The 16,446-nt window shown below is 42.4% G+C and overlaps 1 protein-coding gene across 1 annotated transcript in view; it reads left to right on the top strand.

The window, feature by feature from the left end:
* The window catches only part of prdm16 (PR domain containing 16), a 247,692-nt gene that overhangs the window by 47,437 nt on the left and 183,809 nt on the right, over nt 1-16,446 (top strand). The window contains exon 4 of the mRNA XM_027288338.1: nt 9,603-9,736. The gene's annotated coding sequence lies outside the window, so the exon portion shown is untranslated. The remainder of the gene's footprint in view (nt 1-9,602; nt 9,737-16,446) is intronic.

Raw genomic sequence — 16,446 nt, forward strand, 5'->3', positions numbered from 1 at the left:
ATGAAAAATGCAAAAGACTTTTTCTAGAGCCAGTGTTCAGTTTGTTGGTTTTGGGCCACTGTAGAAACATGACTGAAGGTGGATTATGGAAGGTGATGGACACATAACAATTATTGTTTTCAAGTGATTAAATTCGATGTTGAATAAATCGATGAAATTAAGCTCAGTCATATTATATATTTTGCAGTTTTCTCTGTTCTCTTCTCTCTCCTCACCATAATGTAACAAAAATAAAATTTGCAGCCTGGCTTTAGCAGGGGGCATTTCTTTAGTTTGCGAATGATAAACCATCAAAATAATGCAAAGACTCATTACAGAAAATACACGTGGTTCAAACAGTGGCATATTACGTTACCTTTTTTTTTTTTTTTTACCAGAAATGTACTTAACACCTCAACAATCTGAAAAGTAATTAAAAAAATAATAATTAAAATAACATGTAGGAGGCCCTCCTATGTTTATTAACAAGTAGTTTAAGATTATTTACAGATGTTGATGATTCACAGAGTGGGTATTTAACTATGAGGGAGCTGCGGTTTTAGCTTTTGAGCACTAAATTAATTAAACCCAAATCATTAATTAATACTGTAACTAAGTTTAAATTTGTGGTTTGTGTGTGTGTGTGCCTGTACTTTGTGATGTGTATGTTTGAGCTAAGGAGAGTACAAGGGAAACAGAAGCCTTACTGAGACAATTAAGCGATGCCAGCAGGACGTTTACAGTCATATGTCCGCCCAAAGCTAGTGCGGTAATTATAAAAGACGTGTTATATTGTGGTTATATTGTGGTTGTCTACAGGATAGACAATCTGCCTGTGACGTAACAATGGGACCACATTCTGCACATTTAGACCATTTAGTGTTTCTCTATTTTTCAGTCCTGGATGAAATCCATGCTGCATGTAAATATTGTTTATTCCCTCAAAAAGCTTGAATTGAAAATGAATCTCAACGAGAAACTTGCAAGACAATTGTTCACAATCAACTTTTGGCATTTGGAACAATAATGAAGATATATGCAACCTTGAGTATTGACGATGTTTCCAGAAGAAGAATAAAGGCAGCCAACACAGCGCACTCTCAAATATTTGCAAGTTAAATATTTCTAGTTTCCTGTAGCTTAATTCTTAACATCAGGCTGCTCTCTCCATATCAATAAAATGTAATTAGCCACCGAGTTGAGTTCTACACTCCATATTGTCTGCATAAGTTGTGTGCAAATTGAGGAGATTTTCTTTTTCCAAAAACGGATTGATCTCCTGATTAAACTCTAAATGCAGAACAACAGTAATGGTAGCACTGTAAAGCCTTGATTCACGGTGTTTGATCTCTCAACTTTTAAAAGCCTTTGTGTGTTATATTAGCTCCAGACGTCTCCGTTCACACAGGATTTCATTTAAGGGCAATGTCCCAAACAGCATATTTTCCCCTTAGAATAATTCCCAGCTAAGGCAAATACTGTATTCCTTTTTTGTTTGTCACAAATCTATCCATTCATAATCTAGCCATCATGAAAGATTACATTAAAATGCACAATATTCTAGGTACTGAAATGTTGCAGAGAAACGTCCTCAAAACTAAAAATGACACGTTTCTCCGATTTTAGTTTTTCTTTGGCTTCTTACCTGGAACATAGTGAGTAAGACATTAAGCACTGAGAGAGATAAATGATCGTATGTATAACACATTACAGTTTTAGTAGTTCCCCATGTGCTGTCAGCTCACAGTATTCAGCACTACTTGTCGTGCCTCAGCTGAAAGCAGCAGGAGTCTCCCAGCACCACCAGCTTGTTGCCCATGTCATGGACTCCTATTTCTTTAACTAAAGCATGCTAATTTAATATAGTCGTACCTGAAAGTCCAACTGCACCACCTTCTTCTTTCCTCCTCTTTCCTGCTGCTTCACTTACTGCTACAGTAAGCCTGTCAGCTGGTCTTGGATCACGTGGACCTGAATCTGTGGATGTAAATATATGTGACAGCGCTGAACTTTGGTGGCTTCTAAAAGCAAAAAATAGAAAATGCATAAATGTTTGTAAGATGAGTGTAACCAACAGTTTTCACTGCTACTATGTGTGTGAATCATAACAAATATTGATAAGTGACACTGTGCTTTTGTTTCAGTGAGTAATTAAATATACCATAATCATATTTGGCTTTGATCAAAGCTGTTTTGAAGCCATTGCCTTCCTGAAATACAGTGAAGTAAGAATGATACAGATCTATGATATATCATTCACAACTGGATTAATGTAACATACACACTAGAGCTGCAACAATTCGTCAATTGATTGATTTGCTGTTAACTATTGAATTAATGGGTTGCTATTTTGTTAAAATTGTCTCGAAAACATTTTCTAGTTTAAGTCCTCTAAGACAGTAAACTGAATATTTTTGGGTTGTGGACAAAACAAGGCATTTGAGGACATCTCCTGGGGCTTTGAGAAAAGTTTATGGATCAAACAGTTAACTGATTAATCGACAAAATAATCAAAAGTTTAATTGATAATGAAAATAGTCATCAGTTGCAGCCAAGCTAATATACACACATGCATTAAAAACCTTAATGTTTCTATAATGTTATTAGCTTCATCTCTTCTCTTCTCGATTATAAACCTTTAGAGCTGCCATGCCACCATAATTTGTAATTTGGGATATTAACATGATTAATGAGCCGTTCAACGCTGCTACAGGTGACTGACCCTGTAATAAATGTTATGTTAAATGCTATGATAAATGTGGCGCAGTGATGACACAGTATTAGCAGAGCCAACCCAATCAGAGGTTAATGTGTTGGTTTACACTAACCTAACGATCTGTGGGCAAAATATCAATAAAGCTCGGCCTGATTAGTATGTTTATGAGAGCACTTTCATTGTGATCGACGACCATGCGGCGCGCACTGCCGCTAGCTAGCATGGTTAGCCAAATGTAAACACCTCGATGTCCGGCGCTCTCAGTGACAGACCAAGTTGTAAAAACATTTACGGGATTAAGAGAATGGTGGGGGGTCAAGAATGAATTTTGTGTGTGTGTGTGTGTGTGGGTGAGCGAGTGTTTGATAGGGGTCAGCTGACTGACATACTGCCCAGGCAGTTTTTCTGCTGAGTGAAGTGCTTTGGAAATGGTGTTTAGTCGTTTTTTTTTCTTTCCTTGTTGGAGGAAACTAGTTTATGAATAAATGCCAGCACTGTTTCTCTGTCACTCCTCCAGGCTAATTCTGTACACCGTATAGAAACCCGCACCACACACACACACACACAAATTCACACATAAAATAGTCCCAGTAAATTCCTGATTTCATCTGGGATCCGTGAGGAATGTATCATTTTCAGAGGAACCAAAGACCAAAAAAATGAAGAAAAATAAGATTTTGTTTGTTGACCATCAATATTCTCGGAGTGTCTGACGTCACTGCTGCAGTCCTCCCGTCTCTTCTATCAGCATACGCTCTCTTTGAGACATGCCAGTCCAGTTGAAAAATTGTCTCTCCGCAGTCTTTTAAGATAACGCCATTTTTTCACCCTGACCTAAGGGCATTGCCATGTTTGAAAAGAATGTTTCCATATTTTTATAACACCGGATCCAAGTAAGACCACTTGTTTGTGTTAGAATACTCTATCTGTATATGGAAACATTATTCAGGGCAGGCCTTTTATGAGCAAAGATATAAGATCAACAGTAGAAATCCCTAATAGGGATATAATCATGAACACACCTAAACAGTTTATCAGTGTTTGTATTTGCTGTATAGGTTTTATCCTCTGTTATAGTCTGGTGTAAGATATACACACAGAGAAACCCTTACATCACTGAAAACATGAGATACATAAATACATTTTTATTCTAATATTATTATGCTAGTCCACACTGTATTTGGTGGTTTACCACTCGAGTGTTTAAATTTAAGGAACTTAATCCGTTAAACTCCCTGAAAATTGAATTTGAAATCAATTTTCCCGTGTCTTCTGAGACAAACCATTTTGTGTGTATTTTTTCCCCAAATAGTATAAAATCATTCAGCAGTGATATATGCTTAAACACATCATATTATCCACAGTGTGCAGAAGAGCTAATGCTCACAAAACAGGTGGAAACTAGTGGCTTATAAATGTAATGTTATTTCTTTATCTCTACAGGGAAATTACCGGCTAATATTGTACCTAGGATTTGTTTTTTCAGATAAAACTCTAGTTAACGTTCTTTGCAAAACACATTTTTCCACAATGGAGAAAGAGCTCTTCTAAGAAGACCACCATCCTACTTCCTTTCTAATGGCTGGTTAATTATATTTAACCATAACAGATACATACAGAATGTATTATTATGTGCCATTATTAGGCATGGATGCTCCCACTCTGCTCACAGTTAACCCGCGTTTCGTCACAAACGAGTGAACATGAACGTTCTGCACAGTATTTCAGTTCAGACCCCCCTAATTAGTTGAACATTAGCAACCACAATCAAACATATGCTGTTCTGAAGTACGGGAAGTCGTAAACCTCAGTATTTACTTTGTGCGCCCCTGTTTGCACCATTAAAACAGCTAATAGGTAATAATGCCTTTCCCCCCAATTGATAACAAGTGCATTTAGTGCTTTGAGACTGCGTGTGGGTTGCGATTTGTTTGAATGTAAACTCTGAGAAAGTGAACTAATGGTACTGTTAGTGTTAGTTTAAAGGCCAACTGTGTTCTTGTTTGACAGGCGTAGCCAGCATATTTATGTTAAATGGGCTGTGCTGCTAATATTGTAAATAAAAGGCCCATGGAGGTAATATAATGATCAAGTTAATAACTTCACCTCACCTCTGCGTGATATGACGTTTTCACCACGCTCAGCATATCTATCATTTCCAAGACACAAGCCCTACCTCCTAGCCTCGTCCAATCTTACACCCTGACACCTACTGAAATCTCATCCAGTATCGCCAGCTAATAGCTCAAGAGTGACTTACCCCCTCAGCTGTTTTATGACTGGCATTTTTTATGAGACCACAGTGGGCCTTCCAGCCCTGAGAGGTCAGACGGCTCGACAGCAGCGGTCAGAGTGAATGGCTCATTTCCTAGCCGTGGCATGATGGAGAGGATACAGTTCCTCTATCCTTTCCTCCGGGCCTGTTAGTGACGAGACGCACAGACAGAGCAAATCTTAAAGAGCGTGTCAAACCACTGTCTGCAAGCCCTGCTTCATGTACCGAACACCACATGGGTCAATTATGAGCCGTTTCAGCGCGACAGATCTCTGCGGAAGACCCGGATCACTCAAAGAAGATCTGTTCCAGTGTAACTGGAAAAGGTAGCTAGTATTTAGCCACCCCCAGAAGATGTGGTTGATTTCATTTTATATGGAGTGAAACAATGAGTCAGGACGGGCTACTGCAGGGCTCTCAATGTAAAAGGCAGCCATCCCATCTGGAGGTGACTGAGTGGGATTTGTATCAGCCAGCGCTGGATATCCTCGCTGTCGTCTTTTATATGTAAGGAGAAAAGAGGCGAGGGAGAAGGAGTAGCGAAGGGGTGGCTGGCTCTGGAAACCAAAAGGAATTCTGGCTTTTGCCTCGTGCATTTAATGAGAAACTCGGCGCAAACGTCATTGGACAGCCCACTAGCAGATCAGGCCCCCGCGGCTATAGGATATCTCTGGTTTCCATCACGAAGGAGGACGCGCGCATGAACGTGCACGAGCATGTATAAAAGGACAATTAGACACACGTGCCAACAAATCCTTGCAAACGCACACACACACACACACACACACACACGCACTTTTGTGCCTCAAACACAAGTACAAGTGAAATCTCAGCCGCACACACTGGCTTCCACAACATGTGTATGAATCTCATATGAAACACACAATACTTTCTCTCTGTCTCACACACACACACACACACACACACTGCAGTGAGGGTCTGGGAGCAATCAAATAGCTGCACTACAGAGCCCGTCTGAATCCTGTTTTCCTGTGAGTCTGCACCCATGTACCAGCGGTTCCTCCCCAGTGCTCCAATAAAACCTCACTAATGATCCCCCTTACCCCTCCTCGCCCACACCCTGGCTCTGGCACCCGGCCTGTGGATGCACAAACCGAAGGGGCACTTTACGAGTTAAGCGGCCGTCCTTACCCGTGATGTCATCCGCAGCTCTCACTTAATCCCGCCAATCCTGAGCTGAGAGCTGCCAGCCAGACACACCAGAAGAATACAGCTGCTATTTCAACCTCCTTAACTGCCCTCCATCTCTTCTTTTCTTTTTGTTTGTTTGCTTGTTTTGCAGGCTTTAAAGAGGGCTGCCTGTGCGCCGCACACATACACGCACACACACCCACGCCGAGTCTGTGGGTGGATATTTTTATAAAGGGCTTTTCCCAAAAATATATTGCTTGTCCAATTACTGACACATTAACTGCTTCTCATCTGACGCACCAAGCAGCGAGCGGACACTGACTCACTGTTTTCAGAATGACTCTATTCAAGCGGCATAGAGGGATTATAGGTTTCTTTCTGCCCTCTACATGGCTACCGCCATCCAAATAGGAAGTACTCTGACATGCACTCACACTCTGTAAATCTACCACCTCATGTTTTTTCTTGGAAAAATAAAAAAAAAGGAATATATGATCTACTATAGGTGTTCATCAGTTGTTTTTTTTCAAGTCAGCCACAGTATTTGTATTTAAAGAAACGTACATAAATTGAATAAAGTTCCATCTGTGCAGAAAAGTAATGAACCCCTTACTGCAAAACATACCCTCTGTAATGTCATCCCATCTGCGACTTTAAAGGGGCACGCATCTTTCCCCAACGTTCAGCATAATGTTTTTTGTTTTTTTTATATATATATATATTTCAGGCTCTTAGCAAATCTAAAGTAATAATGAATTCAACATTCTGATCATTTTATGCTATGACACAGGAGTTAAAAGGATTTCTTTTAAAAAATGATGAAGGTAGCGGGGTTGTTGCTTTAGTCTAATTGTGTAAATATTTGTTCCAGATTCAGCACCCACAGGGTCACAGTGTGATGTATGGCCCCTGTCACCTAATCAGCTCTGGGAAATGAGCACTAACCCTAACACATGCACATGCACATTAGACACACAAACAAGTCGTTGTAATGTTTCAGTAAATGTGAACAAAGTTTTTGATCTAGTTTATTGAAATCTGTGGTCAGTAAATATTATGATATATATAATGATTTTTTTTTAAATTGTCATACCTGTTTAGAAAAATGCAAAGAGTTTTGAGTTAATAAAGTTTTATTTTCATTTATTTACTCTCTTGGTATAGGGCTTAACTTAGCTTACTCTGTTTCTAAATATATACAACCTAACACTCCCTGCTGACTCACACACACACACACACACACACACACACGCAGACACGCAGACACACTCTCACGCCGTACAAAATCCAACATAGGTAGCTAATTATGAGGGAAATGACCCTTTACTCATTTGAAAGGTATCCAGACAAGCTCTTACAACACCTACTCAATTAGCTGCCATTTGTCCCCTTGAAATGAATGACTCGCTCTCTCCTCAGTCACCCAAAACACGAACACTTCAGTCTTTGATCTGCTGTTGAGTTAAACAGAGGATCAGATCTTCCACAAGTGAAACACTTAGCAGTCAAATGGTAGCAGTGCAGTGGGAAAAGGGTGTACATTTTTATTTAAATGGCTTAGCTGTACAAACCATACCTCCATAAACTCTATCATAAAAATGAAGAAAATATGTTGAAACAGATTTAGCTGTTTAAAGACTTAATGAGAATAGTTTCATGGCAGATTTTTAATGGACTAGTTGTAATTTACTGAAATATGAGTGAGTGGAAATGCTTCACTTCATTATAGAGGCCTTATACCAGTGATGAAGTCTGTCAGAAGTATTGTCAATGAAAAACAATGCCGTTTAATTAGCGAGAAGTTAAGACTTTATATTGAAACTGCAACAAAATGAATGAAACATGATGAAAAAAAAAGAAGCAAGCTAATTTGAAATTTCAGCTACTGAGACAAAAGTCCTTTTCTAAACTTGACTGTAGGACAGCTAGCGGCTCCTGTGACTGGCTGGTAATAGATGTTTCCTAATTATGCAGTATGCAAATCAGTGGCAGACTCAGGCTGTCTGAGGGGCAGGGGCAGGGAAAAAAAGGTGGGCTGGGTGACCAGCTGCATGTGATGGAGGTCCAGCATGCAGAAAGATGCAGTAATGGTGAAGTGGTACTCTTTTTTTGTAGCATAAAGGGCAGCCTATAAGGCAGTGCATCATGTTAAGGCACTCGCACATTGAAGGAGGGTACATCGCACAAAGGTGAGGGGTAAAGTAAGTCTAATCTGATGGGTTGATAATGGAGAGATAAATGTGCTGTAGATGTCATGTGTCAAGAAGATCATGTACCAGGAGAGTATGATTTTTCATTAGGTTAATAACTCGTTCTTTATATTTTAGCTGAGCGTGTATAAATCCTGCCGCCTGTCACTGTCTGACGTTTACATGGTCGCAAGAATTATAACTGAGTATGTTGAAAAAGATGGTTCATTGCAGCGGTCTCCATGGTTCTCTACCTTTTGTGAGATCTGTTAACCATTTCTGGTCTGGAGAGAGTGTTCAGGTCTGAGAGGACAGGTGACCGCCCTTCACCTCTTTTCCTCCTACCTCCTGAAAAGAAAAACAAGTCATAAACCAAAAGAAGGAAAAAAAAAAAAAAAACTTTCTCAGCTAAAGAATCCACCGGGTGAATGCAGAGAGGGAGGGGTAGATGGAGCGAGAGAGAGAGTCCATTAAAAAGAATGACGAAAAAAAAAATACCCACGGCAGCACACAATGCCATAGCTGGGGTTAAGTGCTAGGATTTCAGTCGATGGGGGATTTGGGGGTCCCTGCGTTTTTAAGCCTCTGTCCCCAAACCTCGCCTTCATCCAACCTCCCTCCCCAAGACACACTCTCTTTCTTTCGCTTGCTCTTTCACTCACACACACACACACACACAGACATGTACGTCTCTCCCAGATCTACCATCTCCACCCCTTCACCCCTCCTCCCCAAGTCCCAGTCATCTGCCATAATCAGAACGATGATATACGGGCCCCATTAAAAGAGAGGGGCTGCTGACATGCAGGACAATAGCCCCTCACAGCGTGTCCAGGAAGCCTGCCCATCCAGGTGCACTCTCCCTTACAGCCAGAGGCCTGGTGCACTCTCCTCTCTCTCTCTTTCTCTCTCTTTCTATCCCCCTCTTTTTCTCCCCCCCTCTCCCCAATCCTCCAAACGCAGTGTGAGCCCATTGAGAGGGAAGGTAGAAACAGGAGAGGAGCAAATGGGGAGTGGAGGAGTCGTGCGGGGGTAAGGAGGGATTTGCAGGACTGAGATTGGAGAGAAAAAGAGGAGGGTAGCGGTGCGGACGGAGGGGGTGAGGAGAGTGAGGAGTGGGGGGAGGGAGCTCAGGTGTGTTGAAAAGACAGGACATTCGAGCAGTCAGCGATGGGGGGGGGAATCAGTGAGCTTGAAACAATGGTGATAATAAAAGTCTCCCCTTTCACCCCGTGTGCCTCTCTCTTTCTCTCTTTCTGCTCACCGTCTCTACCTACCTGACCTACCGCAGCGCATCACGGGGCGCAGAGGAAGGCTGGAGCGAGTGAGGAGGAGGGAGAAAACCGTTGATGGGGAGGGAGGAGCGCGCCACTGTTTGCCCATCAGCACATCCTCGCTGACAGCCGTCGGCCTGTCCATCAGCAGGTAATTTAGACCAGAGGGGGGGTCTACGCCCCACACAGACACACACACACACACACACTCATACGTATGAGTGAACAGGCAAGGCCACCTCTGTTATTTAATGTTTATCCATCATTACTCAGAATAATTCTTCTTTTTTACTTTGAGAATATGTTATTCTTTCACATTTCTACAAACCTGTCCAGATGTTGTAAATGCATCTGGAGACAACAGAATCTTACTGATTTAGGTACTATACTTACATAACTTCTTACAGTATCCAACAGCATGAGTTTATTTCAATCGGAAGTGGGTCCAAACTACACGTCATCATCAGTACTGCTGAGTTATAGTTCAAATGAAGTCATAAAGTCAATGAAGTTATCTACTTTTACATGGTCACCCCTGTTTACACTCAATCCTACCAGTCTTTAGTTAACCTTAGAGACATATGGTCGCCCCCTTTCTCCTCAGTTTCTAGTAGCCTGGACACTGTCACCAATACCTAGGGCCACCACCAGACCCCCGAGAGCCTCCAAGGTTCACTGAATAAATCCCCCTCTGCGCCATCCAGTCCGTTAATACGCGCTGACTGTGCGCCCTCGGCTCTCTGTGTGGTCCTCCTCCGTGCTTCATCAAAGACAAAAGGGGGAAATGGTAAAGAGAGCTGACATCTCTGTCTGAGATGCTCTGCCTTTTTCTGGCAGCCACCTATCCGATATCTATGGCAGAGACTCTGAGGTGCAATTTAGATCAGAAGCGAGCTGCTTTCCCGTCTGGTTCTTTCTTCTTCTGTGGCTCTAAAAACTAAAAAAAAAAAAAAAAAAGATGTAGAAGATGTAACACTCATCTTTGCGTCATACGTCTGCTACCGTTGAAGCTTCGTGTGGACAAGTTAATCTGACTCTTGGGTTTTTTTTGTCTTGTTTTGGTATTAAACATCAAATGTAGTGATGAGCTGATATAGTATTTCTTTTCCCCATCCTCTGACTCACAAACTCCAACAGATCTGAGGTCAGCATTGTTTTACTCTTAGATACATCTCAGTGTCTTGAGCTGTTTTCCAGGCCATCCGTTCCACATCCAATTTAAAGTTTGTCTCTCTTGTCGTTAGCCAAGCTGCACTCCCTCACTGTCTCCTTGCATCCAAGTCCTGAGAGGGAAATGAAAACTGGTTGGGGAGATGCAGTCAACAAGGTGGTAGGAATTTTAATGACCAGCTTTCTGCTGCCTTTTCCTCTCCCGCCGTTTTGGCACTCAAATAATGATCCAGCAGGCTTTGCCGTTTGGCACCCACTGGTTTTCCTCACTGAAAAAGGTGGTGGACGGAATAAAGGGCAAATCCACCACACCCCCCTGCCCACTCTCCGATAAAAGACAAAGTACATTTTAATTAAAGCCAAGGCAAAACAGCTTGAATAAATAGATGGATCTTATTTTCTGAAAGCTTCATTCTTTTGATGTTTGCATTAGTATTGTTTCTTCTCTCACTTTTGCCAGCATTTCTCAACCATTTTTCTTCAATCTGATCTGAAGTCACCTTAGTCTAAAAGTCATTAAAGAACACTTGACACACTCTACAAATTGCTGAGCATGCTGGCAATGTGATCATCTCTGCAATCATGTGTGGCTTCCTAGCCTTTGCTACTATCTCGGCAACTAGATAGATAGAACACTTTTGCACACTACATCATTACTTGCTCTTGTCGTTGTGTTGACTTTTCAAATGAATAAAATGCCCTTCATCCTTGTCGCTTGTGAAGGATGAGTTTGACCTCTCATAACTCTGCATGCATCATGTGGTAATGAGAAAAAAACACACTGTGTGCTTTTTACGCAGTCATTCGCTGACCCTGACGTTAAGGTTGTGACATGAATAAAGAGGCATCTTTTTAATTTTTAATGCATTTTATTATATCTGCGATGTCAGATTTGAAAAATGCTGCGATGCTTCGAACAAATATTACTTGCGTGCATGTATATTGACATGAAAAAAGTCTTACACACACACACACAGTCATGGACTTGCATGAAATAAAGGTGGCAGGCCGTCAAACCCCTCGTGGCAGACATTACCCGGGTCCGGTGAGCAGAGAGCATTCGTCACGTCCAATCAGAGGAGCGGGTAGAGTTTGTTATTGAAGCTCTGATTTTGGACCAGGGGTGCTCATACACTCAGCGGTAGGTAAAGCTGACAAAGTCCTGGCTTGTGTGTGTGTGTGTGTGTGTGTATCAGTGCAAGTGTGTGGCACACTGTTCCTATCAGACCTCTCTCTCCTTCTCTTGAAGCAGAACAGATCCTCTGGATAAGCTCACCCAGTGGCAGAGAATCCCCCCACCACACACCCCTCATCATACTTACACACAAATGCACGTTTATTCCTATATTGCACGCCTCACCTCCTTCCTTCCCACCATCTCTCCCGTCTTGATCTAATACCAAATGCATAACGGAACAAAGACAAATGTGTGATTTTCCTCTTTTTCTTTGATTGCGCCTTTTCAGTTTGTATATTGTGGATGAAGGTTTTTTTTTCAGTGCAGGTAGGCAGCCGGGCAGGGCTGAGCTGCTGAGAGCAGACAGCAGCCGATTGTGAATGTGAGGAAACAGATCAGTCTGCCTGGCTACAAGCGCCACAGTATTTTGCTATTTGAGTGATGACTGATGCCGCCGCATTGACTCCCATCTCTCAAGCTGTATGTGTGGTTGGGACATAGTCATGTACACGTGTCTGTACAGTAAATTCATTTTCTTTTTGTTTTTTCTGCACTTGATTATTTTCCATTTGATCTTCCAAAATGAGGGAAATAAACATGTCTGTATAATTAGACTCTAAGTCATCTATATTCCAGAGATATTGAATGATAAACCTCAGTTAATCCTTCTTTCCAAAATGGACTTAGAGTATTCTGCAAACAAACTCTTCCCTTTCTCTTCCATCCCACGAACACTGGCACAGTCTGTCTCCCGATGGCAATCAGCATAACAAAATGTTTTTTTTTTTTAATAATATTTTTCTGCGTGGCAACAATTGACGCAGTAATTTGTTTTCCAAGCCTTTTGTGACAAAAAAAGTCAAATGTTATTGGCCTTTGGGTTTGATTGTAAAATCACTACATGGCATTAAAAGAACAGTCAGATTCTGGACATTCAGCATTTGTTGTTGCAGGCAACCAAAAACCAAAAACCCATTTATTTTTAAGCACCACAAAGACGTCAGCTGGTGTTAACCGTGGTCACTTCATTTCCTCCTCGCTGGCACTGGAGAGTCGACTGAAGCTGAACTGTTGCATGACATCACACATGAGGACAACGCTAAAAAAAACCAGGCGGCGTAAATCAGAAATCACAACACGGTCATGTTGTGACTGATGGTGTGGACACAGCAGAGCGTGTGATAGAATGATAAAACTCAGTTTTACGCTGCAATAACCTTTAGTAGAGTAGTACTTCATGTGGCAATCAAGCCCAGATGTTAACAGTGACCATTCCATTTCAAAATAAAACCATTTTATTGTGGAGGGATAATTTAGTTTTGAGGTAGGTAATTCCCTGTAGTTAGAGTTTAGAGTTGCATGAGTACACACACACACAGACCATCCCACAGGACTGAGAAAGTTGAGAGGTGCCACCATGACCCGAGGCCTACAGGTGTCTGTAAGCCCAGTCTTCCACACACTGAAGTCCCAGCAGCTGACAGGCTATAAGTGTCCCACAGAAGCCTTGTTCCAACTGACAACTTCAAAGGTTACACTGCATGGGTCACAACAAAACATTATTTTCAGCGTATGTGTGATGTGACGGTGGGGGGAAAGAAAAAAAATCCCTAAAATAGAGTGGCAAGTTGTCCGGTTTTACCACATGGCAAATGTCACCGTGTGACATATACAGGCTTATGAAAATGGCAAGCGAAGACAGGGCGGACGGCGAATCCAATCGTCTGTCACACTTTATTAGCGCAACCAGAAGGACCGAATCTTTCCCATCTTACTGTGTGACACATTTGGTCCACAGATGAGCTCCGCTATAAAACAAGCCATTGGATGTTAACAGAAACCACACTGCCGAATAAAATCCTTCCAATGATGAGCAATCAGGATTAGTGTGCGGGCTAACATTTGCACGCCGACATCCCACTGAGCAACTGTCACCACGTGCTGCTCCTCCTCCAACCCCCCCTTCTCCCGACCTCATCTGAACAAACATCACTTAAAATTCACCTCGGAGCTACACACGCTGCACTTTGACATGCAGGTTTATTGTTCTTTTTTTTTCAGAAATGAGAGGAGAAGGCCCAAGTGGTAACAATTTGAAGTCAATAAACTCTTCTCCTCTAAAATGCCCTGGCTTCAAAAGAGTAGTGTGGGTGTTCTGCACGGCGGTAATGGAATTGTTAAGCATGCTCAGGGATTTGGCAGCCGGCTTCCTTCGGAAAAGAGCAGGAGTGGACGATGACAACCTGTTAAAATCCTGTGTTTGTTTCTCTCTCTCGTGATTAGGTGGAGAAAGGAGCGCACATGAACACGTGAAGCAGGATTTGTATTATGTAGGTGCTTTTAGGCGCATTTGGTAAATACAAAGCGAGTGTTGACTCCCATCCAACCATTGTATAAATACATGTACTGTACACAAATTAAAACAGAAAGCTCTCCTTTCATACACTGTTTAACTTCAACATACATCCAGATCCAGTAACCCTCCCAGCACAAATACTCCCAGCTATGTCTCCTAAAGGAGGTCAGTTTTCAATAAGTGAAGTGACAGAGACAGACTAAGGTCCACTGTGCAACATGTGTTTGTGCGTCTGACACAGGAGGGCAGTCTTTCAAAGCTTCCCTTCGTCTGTGGAGGGGACCAGCTAACTGTTGAGCTGCACTGTACTCTCAGGTCTGGGCCTTTGCAGTTGTACATGTTCTCCAATAATGATGTCAAGTCATTCATGTTTTCATTCCCGTCGTCTTGATGAGAGAGAAAATGTGTCTGCTTGAACCTCACCTTAGCATGAAACTAACATCTCTTTGCTCTTTACCTCCGTTGTCCTTAAATTCCTTAAACTTTTGCTCAAGTTTTTAACATCCTCAGCCTCCTCTTGTCACCGTCACTACATCACCCATCCCTCCGTCACTCTTTTTTCACCCTAAAACGCTTAAAACTTCTGCTTAAGCCCTCCTAAGTGAAACAAGTCCAGAGTCAATATTTATCCCGGTTCGCGCATGAAGCTGTCTGCCATTTCAGCACTTGCTGTGCCCAGTCAACAAACAACATGCAGCTCTGATGCACATTGAAATTCCTCTGCTTGTGTTTCTTCCCCCCCCCCCCCCCTCTTCTTGCAGTAAGCAGACTAATTATGCATTTGGTGCAGCCTGTTTCTGTGACTCTGTGTGTTGTAAAGACATTCTTCATTAACTCCTCTCCGTTTATCCCCATCCAGCCACCCCTGTGGTTATGTGCCGGGATGGAGATTTTTTGGGGGGTGGTGGGGTGGTCCTACAGAGGAAGTGGCGGCAAACCCCGGGAAGTGCTGTTGTTTTTGATGTGTTGCTGAAGTCTTACCCAGCCCCCACCTCCACCTCCACTCACCATCACCATCAACCCCCCACCCCACCAGCACACCCTCCTGGCTGGAGCTCCTATTAATCATCCTGTCAGTCCGGCAACACACACATATGCTTTGTCGCCACGGACACACCACCACCACGCGTATAGATTGTGCAACGAAACAAACAAATAAATAATGCAGCTGGTCACTGCCAGGCTGCAGAAGTCTAAAGAGAGAATGGGAAAATAATCTCTATGGAAATGGATACGGAGCAGGAGAGCTGCCGGGTTTGTTTGCTGCTTGCAATGTTTGTGCTTCAGTCATTGAAACCTTTATTGGTCTTTGTTGGGTTGTAGAGTGTTTGGTGTTTTATGGTTTGTTTCCTACGTGATGTCAGGCTTATAGTGTAAGTGTGCAGCTTGGCCTAAGCTATTTTTTCCCCTTGTGCTGGGAAGTCACCCGCTCCTGTTGGGAAAAGAGGCTAAGTTGAAAATGTTTGCCTCCAAGTACAATACTGTACACTGCAGCACACAGCAGCAGCAGCAGCAGAGCTCTAGATTGGTAAAAGTGTGTGCGTACACATGGAGAAATGTGCGTGTGTCTGCGTGGATGGATGTGTATCAGGTTAAGTTTTTAGCCATTTTTGTGATTTGCTGAAATCCCTTACAGTGCCCCTTGGACTGAAGGTCTGCATATCTTGGCAGTGGAAACACATCACAAAAAATCAGTTCCATTTAGCCTGAGAATGTCAACAGGACTTATGGATTTGGGGTAAGAGATGATAACTCTGCTACGGCGAACAGCTTCTTTACGTAAATACATTTAAGAGACACCCACTCGTGAAGGCTATTCGGGCAAACTGAATGTGCCGTGTCCAGTATGTCCACGCTGCACGCGTTTCAGCATTGATTTCACTTCAAGACAGGGCGGAGAAAACGCTCCAATAGTGAACCTTTCCCCATCCCTCCTGCTAAGCATTTTCACCACCATGAGTATGTGTGTGTTGTGTTGTGGGGCCCCACTATAGCTGGCTGCAGTGACGTCACTCTCTACATACAGTATTATAATACACCAGGGCTGGTTCAGTGGTTGAATGGCGATCGTGGGATCTGGAGCTGTTTGGAAATCCAACAAGAAATCGTCCGTATTCATAAATAGGACTTTTTTTTATTTTCACTGGATTTTGAGCTG

Source organism: Larimichthys crocea, chromosome XV (assembly GCF_000972845.2).
Source record: "Larimichthys crocea isolate SSNF chromosome XV, L_crocea_2.0, whole genome shotgun sequence".
NCBI classification, from domain to species: domain Eukaryota; kingdom Metazoa; phylum Chordata; class Actinopteri; family Sciaenidae; genus Larimichthys; species Larimichthys crocea.